Source organism: Zingiber officinale, chromosome 6A, assembly GCF_018446385.1.
Source record: "Zingiber officinale cultivar Zhangliang chromosome 6A, Zo_v1.1, whole genome shotgun sequence".
Classification (NCBI taxonomy): domain Eukaryota; kingdom Viridiplantae; phylum Streptophyta; class Magnoliopsida; order Zingiberales; family Zingiberaceae; genus Zingiber; species Zingiber officinale.
In genome coordinates, this window is record NC_055997.1 from 47,254,771 (window position 1) to 47,269,462 (window position 14,692).

General features: G+C 35.2%; 1 non-coding gene across 1 annotated transcript; it reads left to right on the forward strand.

The window, feature by feature from the left end:
- The first annotated feature begins 4,215 nt into the window (after nt 1-4,215).
- LOC121998889 lies at nt 4,216-4,320 on the forward strand. The gene has a single exon (XR_006116676.1). It is a non-coding gene; the product is annotated as a small nucleolar RNA R71 (small nucleolar RNA).
- The last annotated feature ends 10,372 nt before the right edge of the window (nt 4,321-14,692 follow it).

Sequence of the window (14,692 nt, forward strand, 5' to 3'; positions counted from 1 at the left end):
GGTGAACAGGGTAAGGAGTAAGAATAAACACAAATACACTAAGCTAATTCCGAAATCTCACATTTAACCTAGAAGGTTTTCATGCTAGGAAATAAAAGGAACATGAGCACAACTAATCCCAAATTCGAAAACTCATCCAATCTAGAATCCGAAATCTCCAAAGAGCATATAAAGTTATCTTAATAAGAAGCAAGTAGAATCATAAACACAAACACAACTAACTAAATTTCAAAATTATCACCTAACCTACCATGATAACTAAACATACATGAATTTAAGGGAACTAATTAAAGAATAACAAAGTATAGAACATGCCTTCAACTCTATCTTGCTACCAAGCCTCTTCTTCTCCTCCCCTTAGAGCTTGGAATGATGGTGGTGGAGGCTAGGGCCGACGGTGGTGAAGGAGGGGTTTAGGGTTTTGGGAAGTAGCTAAAAATCCGAGGAAATGAATACATTAAATAGGTTTTATCATGACTCATCCAACTTTGAATATTTTCACCATAATTACTAAGTCATATGAATTTTTATACTAAGTCATATACATTTTTATTATGCCAAGTTATATAAATTTTATATAAAAATTTATATCCATACATTATATAAATTTTTATATACATACTAAGTCTTATAAATTTTATACATATAATAAAAATTTATATCCATGGGTTATATAAATTTTTATATACATACTAAGTCTTATTTACTTAAGGCCCCAGAAGGGATTAGCTAACTTTTAATATACAAATTTATACACATGGGTTATATAAATTTTTATATACTTACTAAGTCATATAAATTTTTATATAAAAATTTATATCCATATGTTATATAAATTTTTATATATATACTAAGTATTATAAATTTTATACACATAATAAAAATTTATATTCATGGGTTATATAAATTTTTATGTACTTTCTAAGTCATGTAAATTTATATAAAAATTTATACATATGGATTATATAAAATTTTATATACTTACTAAGTCATATAAATTTTTATATGCACATTTAGATATAAAATAAATTTTATACATATTTATATCCAATCATTTCTTAATATAATTGATCAATCCAAATATAACTAAATCTATCTATTTAAATTAATCAATTTTTAATTAAATATGAAATAATCAAATAAATCCTCTTAATTAAAATAATTTAGTTTCGGACACTATATGCCCTCTCTTTGGTGTTCCATCTCTTTAATGCCTCATCTCTTTGGCGACTCGACTCAGAATTCAAGATTATTTTAGGAAAAAAGTAACGCTCGCATAGATTTCAGGATTTAGAACTATTTTAGAAAGAAGATAATGCTCGCATCTATTTCAAAATTTAGGAATATTTCAGGAAACAAATAAAAATCTCGTAAGAGAAGAGGGCACGTCGAGGATGTAGGAATTACCCCTTCCCAATAAAAGGTAGTTCTCTTTGACGACTACAGATACACACATACGCATCAAAACCTTAATACTCTCTTCTGTTCTTTTTCCACCACCATCACTAAAAAATAACTTGAGCGTCGGAATAGCTGTACTAGGGAACCCCTTGGACATTATCATAACCGTTTTTATTTCATTTTCTTCTGTCCAGACTCCAATAGATCTCCTTATCGATGCTCGTTGTTGCTAGGATATTGGCGACAAGTTGACATCCACGTTAATCACCGATGGTTGGTTTGTTAGCGTTCCCAGCGAAATCTATTATAAAAAAATTAATAAGTGAGTTTTTAAAAAATATTTATTATTCATAAAAATAATCTCAGTAATTTTTTTAATATAGGTATCCATTTAATTTCCCCAGTAACCTAATTCACTTTTATAGGGATGAATTAATAGTTTCCACTCACGATAAATATTTTTTTATCCCTTATTTTTTCTTTCTTTGAATGTTTGCAAAGTATCAAACTTGAACAAACCTTTATTCATTTTTTTTAGGGATTGATTTTTCCAAATGAGCTTGCATGATCTGAGTTTATCCAATAACCAAAATGTAGTTGAGAGGTCACCATAGAAGCAAGAGTACTAGTTCGGTTCTATGAATCATGACTATTTTCAAAAATATCTACCATCAAAGTCAAGCATAATGTGAATAGATCCTAAAATTAGGCAAATATTCAAATTCTTCTAGTAATAACAATGCTCACTTCATGCTACTATGGATAGGAAAACATAGATCAATAGATATACTATCATACCAAATCACACAATATAAATATCTAGATGAAATGTGCTAGTATTTTGTATTAAGGAGCAAACAATCATGATGTGATGAATGATGCAACTAGAAACAATTTCAAAAAGAAATGTGCAAAACTAAGAAATATGACAAACACTAACTTAAACCCAAACATCCCCCCAAACTTAAACTTTTCATTTTCCCAATGAAAACTAGAAATGGATTGTGGAGGAGATTTATGAAGTTTAAAGAAGTTACCAAGTGATGAGCTCCAAATGGTTGGCATTCATTTTTTGAAGATACTTCCCTATATGTGAATTACACTCCTCCACAACATTAAATCCTATAAAAATAAGATAGACTAGAAAAATTAAGTAGAGAGCCTTATTTATTATGAATAAAGAAACTAAAAAGAAACTTGAAGGAAACTAAAACTAAAATGAAAACAAGATTGAACTTGGGTTGCCTCCCAAGAAGCGCTTATTTAAGGTCATTAGCTCGACCCCTTATTTGGCTCGCTTAAATCGTGATCTGGTCGGGGTGAGAAACTTTTGGACTTTTCTTCCAATAGCCCAATTTATTATGAAGAGAGTTGTCATTATAAGAATAATGTAGTGTATCTCGACTCTCTTCATCTTCATCTTCTTAAGAGTCCTTTCCGGCGGTCGAAAATGGTTCAGATTGAGCTTCCAATTATCGACATCAGTGAAATCTACACACACAAAGGAAAAACAAATCTCCCACAAGCATGTTATATAAGATAGAACCAAGACCATATCAATAAAAGCAGAATAAGAAATAAAAACTGAATCATATCCAACAAAGTCAAATATAGGTACCTCTATAAAATTTTCCAAAAGCTCACAAGAAATACTAACCTTACATTGCTGAGAGATACCTAAAATTTCTAAACATGTGGATGTAACTTCCTCTGAATCCATTGATGTTTCTACCTTTGGATTAGGTATTGGTGCTACTAAAGGTGGTGATTCTTGAGACTTTGCTAAATCTACATAAGTCCCTACACATTGATCCACAATATGTTCAATCCTTACAATTTTCATAGTCTCAAAAGATTTTATGGATAAAGGAGGTGATTCTTGAGAAGATGCTTCCACAACACAGCTCCCTACACTTCCTTTCATTGACTTCATTTGCATTTTAAACTTAATCTACCTCATTACATTCATCATCCGAAAATTCAATTTCATCATAATCTGTTATAAAACTTGGAGGTAGATATGAAAACTTGTTATCCACTACATTATCATCACAATCCTCATCTGAAGAGTCTTTATCATTATATACATCCAAAAATCTACACTCAACCATATTAGAATCATATAATTTTTTAAAATCTTTGTTTTCATTAGCCTTCACTAGCCTTTGTGGACAAGGAACCCTTAGTGAAGGTCTTGGAAAAGATTGAACTTCCTTTTTCCCATATTCCCTTTGAGCTTGCGGAGGAGGTCCAACTTGCTTATCTAGTGTTGGTGTAATCAATCATTAAGGGAACAATACTTGTGGCCTTTGGGAACTTCTTGGAGTAATGGAACTGAGTTCTTGAGGTCTTTTATTGTTCTTCTCCTCAATTTTGTACAAGTCCTTTTTCAGAAGTTCTTCATGATTCTTGCCACTTCTCAACTTAATATCATTACCATTTTCACTAGATCTTGTCTGTGTAGGAGGGGGATCATGTTTGAACTATTTTGAAACTATGCTATCAATCTTTGCCTCCAACTATTTGGACCTCACATTCTGTGACTGGAGATTTTCAAAACACTTAGATGGTTGAATAACATTTTGTTTGATAGTCTCCCTAGCATTTATGGCTTGCACTTCTTGAATTTTTGAGGGAGATTCCATCCAACTTTTATCTAACCATTCTTGGAGATTCAATGTCACTTGATCAATTAATGTATATGCTTCGTCCAAACTCTTGTTCATAAAAGAACCTTCAGCTGATGAATCCAACAAAGATTTATCTGAAAAAGAAATCCCCTTGTAGAATATGTGCAATGTCAGCCATCTTTCCAAGCCATGATGAGGCACAATCTTTGTAGAATCTTGAATCTATCCCATGCTTTAAATAATGATTCTCCATCTTCCTGAACAAAATTTGTGATGTAATTCCTCATATACGCTATTTTGCTTGGAGGGAAAAAATGATTTAGAAATTGCTGCTCCAATTGTTTCCAACTTGTGATGCTTTGAGAATGGAGAAAATTAAACTAAGTTTTTACCCTATCTTTAATACTGAAAGGAAATGTCATCAATCAAACTACATCCGCTGAGACACCCTCACAGTTTATAATATCACAAAACTTCAGGAATTCTTCAAGATGGAAATATGGGTTTTCTAATATTTCTCCTCCAAATTTGTAACCTTGTATCATGGTGATTAACTTTGGGTCTAGTTGGAAACTCTCTGCTTCGATATGAGGTTGCACAATCAAAGATAAAAATCTTATGGAAATAGGTGTAGAAAATTCTCTCAAAGGCCTGCTTGACATGTTAGTGCTCATAGATATCTAAAAAAATTATGAGAAAAAAAACAAAAATGAAGAATTAAAGACAAGAAATAAAATGATAAATAAAAAACAAGAAAGAAAATACAAAATTTAAATTACAAGAAAGAAAGTGCATAATGAAAATAAGAAAGAAAAGGCAAAAGGAAAAAGAAAAATATCTAGAGTAACTCATATGCTAATCAATTAATGTTAATCTGAAACAGCTCTCGACAACGGCGCCAAAAACTTATTATGAACCGCAAGTGCATGGCTACGTCATCAGTAATATAAAAGATTATCGATCCCATAGGGACTGTTGATTAAGCACTAGTTAACTTGCGCAGTAAATTATCTAGATAAACTAAATGGTTCACAAACACTAGAGATGAATAAAAGAGAAATGAGAGAGAGAGAGTAAAGAGCGTAAGTGAATGAAGGATGATAGATACTAGGATTTGGGTTTTATTGCGATGCTAGTCAATGTCCCTATGCATTATTCATTTACCTAACTCCATGCTTATACTCGTGTAGGAGTTTTAACTAAAGTCTGGTACAATCTTGCGAAGATCACACCGAAGAGTTTACCCAAGTTATAATGCCATTAAGTAGAAGAGGTAATTTAGGAAATCCAGTTATCTGGCTATCCTTCTATCACAACGACCCCTGGTCTATGTTCCTAGATTACACAAGTCACTTCCTAATGGTAGATTAATGCAATTAAGTAGAAAAGGTAATTTAGGAAGTCCGATTATAGGGCTATCCTTTTGTCACCAGGGCCCTTAGTCCATGTTCATAGATTACACGGATCACTTCCTAACATTAATTTGGGAAAACTCTCTAAACTCTAAATAATCTTCCTAACAAGGATTAGTCCCTATATTAAGATCTTTTGACTCTAGAAATTGGGTAAGTATCGATGTCCTCTGTCACGAAGGACATAATATGTTCGGTTGAATGGGTATCCTTCTGTAACAAGGATCCCTAATAAGCTATGAATTGATACATTACTTTTGGGTCAATTTATGGTGATCTTTATATATTTGCACACTTTAATTTCCAATTTTAATCATATTCCCCAAACAAGGTTTTTATGAGCTTTATGACGTTTATCTTTCTAATACATGATTTATTCTTCATTATGTGAATTTGGTCTTGTAGGGTACTAATGGATTCAAGATTCAAGTGGAGGTTTGGTTCACTCAACCAAATGGAGTCCAAAAGCCTAATTGAGCTCAATTAAGCCTGGACTCAGATCAGACCCTAACTGAACCTAACCCTAGGTATAAAAGCTGGAATTTGGCACGGTGAACAGTGAGCTTGCGCTACTGTTCATCGTGTCATTTCCTCAACGCGCGACCGTGACTCCTCCCTGCATCCAGATCTGTGAGCAGCTTGTCCTCATTGGCGGTGAGGTTTTCAACTTCAGGCGACCAGTTTCCGATCACTGTTAGTCTTCAGCAAGTGAATTTGGCGGACAGAATACTGTAGTTGTGGATCACGACTTTCTCCTTAGTCCGGCGGCGTTCCTCCAGTTTGAGTTTCCATTCCACTCCAGAACCATCGGCGGCGTTCCTCCGATGCTTCTGATCCATTACGAGCTCGCGATTCCAACGCGAGTGAATCCTATGCGCGACAGTGAACAGCTTCAAATCTTGAACTCGCTGAAGATTTGTGAGCTAATTTAGGTGAATTTGAGTTCATCTTGAAGCTCATGGGCACCATCCCGATTTCCATTGGAGAGTTCTCTGCGGATTCTTTGTGCGACGACAAAGAGAAGACAAACTGATTTAAGAGTTGGATTGTAGGGATGTTAGGTTTTCTTTGCAATTTGCTTTCTAGTATAGATCTTTCTTATTTCTGCTCTTTTGTTTCTGAATTGATTAGTTCATAGCTTAGATTCATTTGTCGTTTCATTTTCTGCATGAATCTGTTCTTTTAGTTCTGTTCTTTTGTGTTCTGGTTTAAATTCTATTTGGTTTCATAATTTCTGCTGCAACTTTGTTTGAATTATTCATGAGCTGATAGATTAGTTAGTTTAATTGAGTATTTAATCTCTAGTGTGCCTAGTTTGATGTCTTGAAGTTCGATTTTGCAATGCACCGAGCTGAAATTCTGCATTCGTGTTAGACGTAGGTAAATTCAATTAGTTTAGTAGCTTTAGTTCTACATTAATTCCAGGTAGCTTTAGATTAGAACTCTAGTTTGCTTCAGTTATATTGGCTATTTTTAAGGTTGATTGTCGTATAGGGTTGAGCATTATTCTGTGCAAACATGGATTGAGGTATTTGATTTCTAGGTTTTACTTTTGCAGTAGGTAGCTAAAGTGTTGCAAATTATTTCTGGTTTATATTTCATTTCAATACCAAATCCAATTTTATAACTTGAAAACCCAAAAAGAGTGTTCTAAATCCAAGACAAGCAGGTTTCTAGCATAATCCTTGGAAAATTTGACTCGGGCCTTATACTAAAACATTTCCTTGTGTAGTTTGGGTTTTCGATTATAACATTAATTTGGGAGCGTATTCGTGACATACATTTGGAAAGCATACCAAATTTTGGCGCCGTTGTCGGGGAGAACACTAACTTTGCTAGAATTGTTTCTTTGTTTTGGTTTGTGAATACTTTTCTTTATCTCAGCTTTAGTTTCTCTGATTTAATTGACTATCTACTGAATATTGATTGTTGATTTGCTTGCATGACTAGGTCTTCCTTTGCAACATTGCTTGAACTTGACCCGGAGATTGAGAGAACCTTTTGGGCTTTGAGGAAGCAAGCTAGGTCAGTAAGAACTCTTGAGAGCAAAATTTTAGATATGAATAATCAGATAACAAAAAGTAATCAAACCATGAAAGAGCTTGCAGCTCTAGATGTGGCTTATAAGTATTCATGCATCACTTATCCAGATTTGGCAAGAGATTTTGAACTCAGATCAAGACTTATCCATCTGCTTCCCAAGTTTCAAGGTTTATCAGGAGAAGATCCCAACCAGCATCTACATGAATTCCATGTGGTTTGTTCTACCATGAAATCACAAGGGATTTTAGAAGAAGACATTAAGTTGAGGGGCTTTCCATTCTCTTTGACAGGAGTAGCTAAAGATTGGTTATACTACCTTCCAGCTGGATACATTACAAGTTGGATTGATATGAAGAGAGCATTTTTGGAGAAAATTTTTCCAGCTTCTAGGATAGCAACCATTAGGAAGAGCATTTGTGGTATTCAGCAAGTAGTGGGCGAGACTCTCTATAATTATTGGGAAAGATTCAAGAAGTTGTGTTTGAGTTGTCCACAACATCAAATTAGTGATCTGTACACCCACGAAATGATAAGCTATACCTATGAGTATTTTTTTTCTTTTAGAATAAAAGAAAAAGAGAAATGGAAATAGAAACCAAAATGAAATAAAAAGAAAGTGAGGTTAAGGTTTGAACCTTGAACCTTCCACAAATGATAGAGTTAAATTGGTGTATGGTAACCACTAGAGTAATGAATAATAGATGAATAGAAAAGAATGAAAATTGTAGTTAAAAGTGAGAAGATAGTTAAGTAAAGGAACAAGAGAAAATCAAGTAGCTTACCTCCTCTTCCTCTTGGTTAAGAAAAGAAGCAAGCAAAAGACAAGTTGTCTTTTCTCCCTTCTTCTCTATTTTCGTTGGAATTAAGAGAGTGAGGAGATAGAGGAGTTAAGGGGATGAATGGGGACATGTTCATTCTCATTGAGAATAAATAGGAATGAGAGAAGAAAAGGGAAAGAAAATTAGTTGATTCTTCCTTCTTCTTCTTCTTCCTCCTCCTTCCTTCTCCTTCTTCCTTCTCCACCGAAACCTAAACCTCTTCCTCTCTCATTTCCGAAAATCCAAGCTAAGTTCTTCTTTCTAAGAAAAACAAATTCACAAGAAGGAGTCCTCAAAGATCTACTCCTTACAAGCAAGAGAAGAAAGGAGAAAAATAAGAGGAGAAGTTTCTTCTTCCTCTTCACAAGGGTACCATCTTCTTTAGGAAAAACAAGCAACAAGTTGTAAGTATCCCCTCACCTGTGGTACAAGTTGTTTACGTATTTTCCATGAGGTTAGAATGCATAAAAACCTAGGATCACTTCTTTGAAGTTTCGGCCATGATTAATTCTAGGGTTCAAGGAAGGTTAAAATTTAATCTAGCATGCTCATGGATCCCCTTATGATATGATATGAAGTTAGCTTGATATTCATGCTTGTATGTTGTTTAGAGCTTATTTCCCTCTTCATGAAGTTTCGGCCATGATTAATTCTAGGGTTCAAGGAAGCTTAAAATTTAATCTAGCATGCTCATGGATCCCCTTATGATATGATATGAAGTTAGCTTGATATTCATGCTTGTATGTTGTTTAGAGTTTATTTCCCTCTTCATGAAACTTTCGGCCATGATCAATTCTAAGGTTCAAGGAAGCTTAAAATTTAATCTAGCATGCTCATGGATCCCCTTATGATATGATATGAAGTTAGCTTGATATTCATGCTTGTATGTTGTTTAGAGTTTATTTCCCTCTTCATGAAACTTTCGGCCATGATCGATTCTAGGGTTCAAGGAAGCTTAAAATTTAATCTAGCATGCTCATGGATCCCCTTATGATATGATATGAAGTTAGCTTGATATTCATGCTTGTATGTTGTTTAGAGTTTATTTCCCTCTTCATGAAACTTTCGGCCATGATCAATTCTAGGGTTCAAGGAAGCTTAAAATTTAATCTAGCATGCTCATGGATCCCCTTATGATATGATATGAAGTTAGCTTGATATTCATGCTTGTATGTTGTTAGAGCTTAATTCCCTCCTTCATGAACTTTCGGCCATGAAAGAATTAGAGACCTAGGAAAGCTTAAAAAATTGGTTTAACATGCTTATGACTTCCCTTATGATATGATATGAAGCTAACATGAAATTCTATGCTTGAAGGTTGTTTAGAATTTAGGTTCATACCCTTTGAACTTTCGACCATGATGAGATTAGTAGCCTAGGAAAGTTTAAAAGTTGAATTAACATGCTCATGACTTTCCTTATGATATGATATGAAGTTAACATGATGTTCTCATGCTTGTATGTTGTTTAGAACTTAGTTTCATGCTCCTTACTATTCGGCTAAGAACAAGAACTAAATACCTAGGAAGCTTGGAACCTAAGCAAAACCTACTCATGATGTTCCTTAAAGTATAGGATATGAAATTGGTTTAGGGTTGATATGCTTTTGTACCACTTGTAATCTAGGTTTATGCTTACAATGTTTCGGCCACAACTAGGTTGAAAGACCTAGGAAGCTTAGAACCTAACCAAATATGCTCATGATGTTCTTTATGATAAATGCTATGAAATTGATTTAGGGTTCATATGCTTTTATGTTGGTTGTACCCTAGGACAATACTTTGAATGTTTTCGGCCTCCCTATAGTAATGGGTGATTGAGATCCAATTGGGAATCATTATGTGCCTCACATGCTACGTTATGAATTAAGAGATGTTAGTTAATGATACCATGCATGATTATGTTTTTCTATGATAAGTGATGTGTTCATTTATGTATGTCTATGAACTATGCATGATAATGTCTCTTATGATGTGCTATTGCTATATGCTCAAGTATGCATGCTTTATGATATGGCAAGTAATATGCTCATTTATGTACGTTTATGATCCATGCATGATAATGTCTCTTATGATGTGCTATTGCTATATGCTCAAGTATGCATGCTTTATGATATGACAAGTAATATGCTCATTTATGTATGTTTATGATCCATGCATGAAAATGTATCTTATGATGTGCTATGTGCTCAAGTATGCATGTTTTATGATATGGCAAGTAAAGGCCTAAGAGTTGCTTCCCTTTGTTGGGACTAAGAGCACTCTTTATGACATGACAAGTGAAGGCCTAAGAGTTGCTTCCCCTTGGGGACTAAGAGCACTCTTCATGATATGACAAGATATGATATGCTATGTTATGACATGTACCATGATATGTTATTTTACTTGGTATGGCTTGTACCAAGGGTGAGCTCCATAAGCGCCCCTAGGCCGACGGACTATGAACAGGTCTAGTAAAAAGGGATAGGCTCCTTAGTACGCCCCTAGGTCGACGGTCGTAGTACGTACCTAGTTCCCTAGTAGGTTCGGGGCTAGCTACTCTGTCCTAGGGATTGCGCGCATTTATGTATGTATATGGTACAAGTCAGACCCTCATGATGATATTATGTTCAAGTACTATATGATATGTTTTAAGACATCTTGCATATGACATGACACATGTTTTAAAAGACATCTTGCATGATATGATTTATGATATGATATGCTATGCCTTATCATTTATATGACATGATGCTCTTATGATTTATGATATGATATGCTTTTATTATTTATATGGCATGATGTTCTTTTATTAATGATATGACACATCATGATATTTCTTTATGATATGCTATGCCCTTATGATTTATATGACATGATGCTCTTATGATTTACGATATGATATAACATGATGATCTTTATGAGATGATAATGATATGATGCTATGTTTTCACAATATGATGTTAGATGATTATGTTTCCATTGCCATATGCTTATGTGATTATGCTTTGATATATGTGTTTTGTGAGTAGGAAAGGATCTTACTAAGCTTGTGTGCTTATAGCTTACTTTCCTTGTACCACAGATAAGGGCAAAGAATGGATGAACTAGGGGAGCCGTAGGAGAGGCAGGAGATGTGTGTGGTGGTGGCTCGGCTAAGACAAAATAAGAGACCTACTTATGTTATTTTTTTTTATGTTGACATGAGCTAAGTTTAATTATGTTAATGTTCCGCATGACTTCATGATACTTCCGCTTTTTTACTTTAGAGAGAAATTTTAATATGCATGAATGTTTCCGCAAGTAGTAGTAAAGTAACCCCGCCCTACTAGCAGGAGGGGCGGGAGTTACATGATCAACTTCTTGTTTAGTATTTTTATGAGGGACTACTTCCTATGGATAGGAGCATGATTGATGCAGCAGCTGGAGGAGCTTTGGTGAATAAGACTCCAAATCAAGCAAGAGAACTTATTTCAAATATGGCAGAAAATTCATAGCAATTTAGAAGTAGAGCTCTTGGTACTAGAGTGGTTAATGAAACTCAATTGGTCTCAACTGAGCAACAAGAAATTAGAAACAATTTGCAAGAATTGACCTCTCTAGTAAAGCAAATGGTGTTACAAAATTCTTTTCATGTTTCAAATTTTCCTTTACCAATGATGAAATTGTGTGGAATTTGTTCTAGCCAAGAACATTCTTCAGATTATTGTCCTAACTTACATCAAGATGAATCGGTGGCAGCCATTTCAAGACCTTAATATCAATCACATAAATATGATCCCAACTCTTCAACTTATAATCCGGGATGGAGGGATCACCCTAATTTGAGGTATGGAAACACATTTTATCAACAACCACCACAAGGACAAATTCATCAGCCATCATTCCAGCATCAACAGAATCAACACCATTTTCAGAGTCACCCAGTAGTTCATTCTCAGCAATATCAGCAGCTTCAACAACCATAATTTCAACAAAATTTCAGCTAAAATCAGCAATTTCAACCATTCTAGAATTTTCAGCAGTCGAATGTTGCAATTCAGCCATAATTTCAGAACTTACAGAATCAACAAACACATTTCCAGCAGATTCAGCAACCTGTGCAGAATTTCCAGCAACCAAGTAATGTAAACCAGCACCAATTCCAGCATGCACTGCCATATTCTAAAAGTCCGAGATCAATGCAACTTCAGAACAATAGCAGTAGTTCAAAAATATAAGATTTGATGCAGCAAATGTTGCAACAGCAGCAGCAAATGATGCAACAGCAATAACACCAGCAGAGGACTGATACAGCATTGTAAAACATTAAAAGACAGATTGGGCAGCTGGAAAGTAACATTAATCAAATGCAGAGCCAAGGATCTGGGCAATTGCCTTCACAACCCACTCTAAATCCTAAGGGAAATGTGAGTGCATTAACTCTTCGAAGTGGTAAAACAACTTCAGATCCAATTTAGAATTCACAATCTGGTTTACAGCATAATTCACCTTTGACAGTAGCATATTCAACTTCACAAAAATTCTAGATTTCTCCAGCAAATCCAGGCCAGATAGATTCAGCACAAAATGGCATGGCTGGAACTGATCAACAACATTTTAATCACCTTACAGCTTCAGAACTTACACAATCTGGTGGAACAAATTTCGGATTGGAAATTAATCCAACAAAAGCTAGCAATTCAGCTTCAAATTCAGCACAGAATCTGGACAAAAAGTTTAACCAGCAAGGAGTTGAGCCTTCCATTTTGTTACCTTTCCCTCGAAGAAGTATACAACCAAGAAAAGAGATGGAGGAAGAAAAGGCTAGAGAGTATCAAGATTTGGTGAAATTATTTAGCAAGGTTGAAGTGAATGTGCCATTGCTAACCATAATCAAATAAATTCTGAAATATGCCAAATTCCTCAAGAATCTTTGTGTACACAAAAATAAATTGAAGGGAAATGAATTGATTAGTATGGGGAAAAATGTCTCAGCATTACTTCAGCCAATTCCTCAGAAATGTGAAGATCCAAGAGTTTTCACAGTTCCTTGTGTTATAGGAGATTATATTTTTGAGGATGCAATGTTAGATCTTGGAGCTTCTATAAATGTGATGCCTAAGTCAGTTTTCCAGTCATTAAGAATTGGACCTTTGCAACCCACAGGTGTAGTGATTCAGTTGGCTAACCGAAGTCAAGCACACCCAGCTGGAGTGATTGAGGATGTATTGGTAAAAGTGAGGGAGTTAATTTTTCTTGTAGATTTTTACATCTTAGATATGGAGGGTGATGTGCTTGCAAATAGGTCTCCACTTATTCTTGGACGTCCATTCTTGAAGACTACGAGGACCAAGATTGATGTTCATGCGAGAACTCTTTCCATGGAAATAGGAGACACGGTGGTTTGGTTCAGTATTTTCGAGGCTATGAAGCATCCTAGAGATGATCATTCTATACTTAGCGTGGAAATCTCAGAGGAGCTGGAAGGCATGGATTTTTTTGTCAAAAATTGATTCAGATTCGGATACTATGGATGTTGATCAAGGAGATGAATTTGTTTCATTGTTAGAGGATATCGTAGATATAGAAGCAGATGTTAGTTCAGGTATATGCGTAGGGGATTGCTTAGGAGAAGCATTACCCCTAGAATTGCCCAGAGAAGAAGAATTATGTGTAGGGGATTGCTTAGGAGAAGCTATACCCCTAGGATCGCTCTCTGTTGACCAGACACAGAATGAGTTGAAGTCGTTACCTCAATATTTGAAGTATGCCTATTTAGGAGAAATCAGCAGCTACCTGTCATTATAGCTCATAATTTGAAACCATATCAGGAGGAAAGATTGTTAAAGATTCTAAGACAGCATAGGAAAGCCATTGGATAGACTATGGTAGATATTTCTGGGATCAGTCCTTCTATTTGCATGCACAAGATTTATTTGGCGGAGGATGTGAAGCCAGTGAGACAACCACAAAGACGACTGAACCCTTTGATCTTGGATGTGGTAAAGAAGGAGGTGACTAGACTATTACAGGCATGCATTATTTATCCGATTTCTGACAGTAAATGGGTAAGTCCTATCGATGTGGTTCCGAAGAAGTCAGGGGTGACAGTGGTAGCTAATGAGGAGAATGAATTGATGCCCACAAGAGTGAAGAATTCTTGGAGAGTATGTGTGGACTACAGGAAGCTAAACCAAGCAAGTCGGAAGGACCATTATCCTTTGCCTTTCATTGATCAGATGTTAGAGCGGCTAGCAAGCAAGTCACATTATTGCTTCCTCGACGGTTACACTGGTTATTTTCAGATTTGCATCGACCCAGAGGACCAGGAGAAGACTACCTTCACTTGCCCTTTTGGTACATTCGCATATCGTCAGATGCCATTCGGACTATGTAACGCTCCAGGTACTTTTCAGCGATGCATGGTG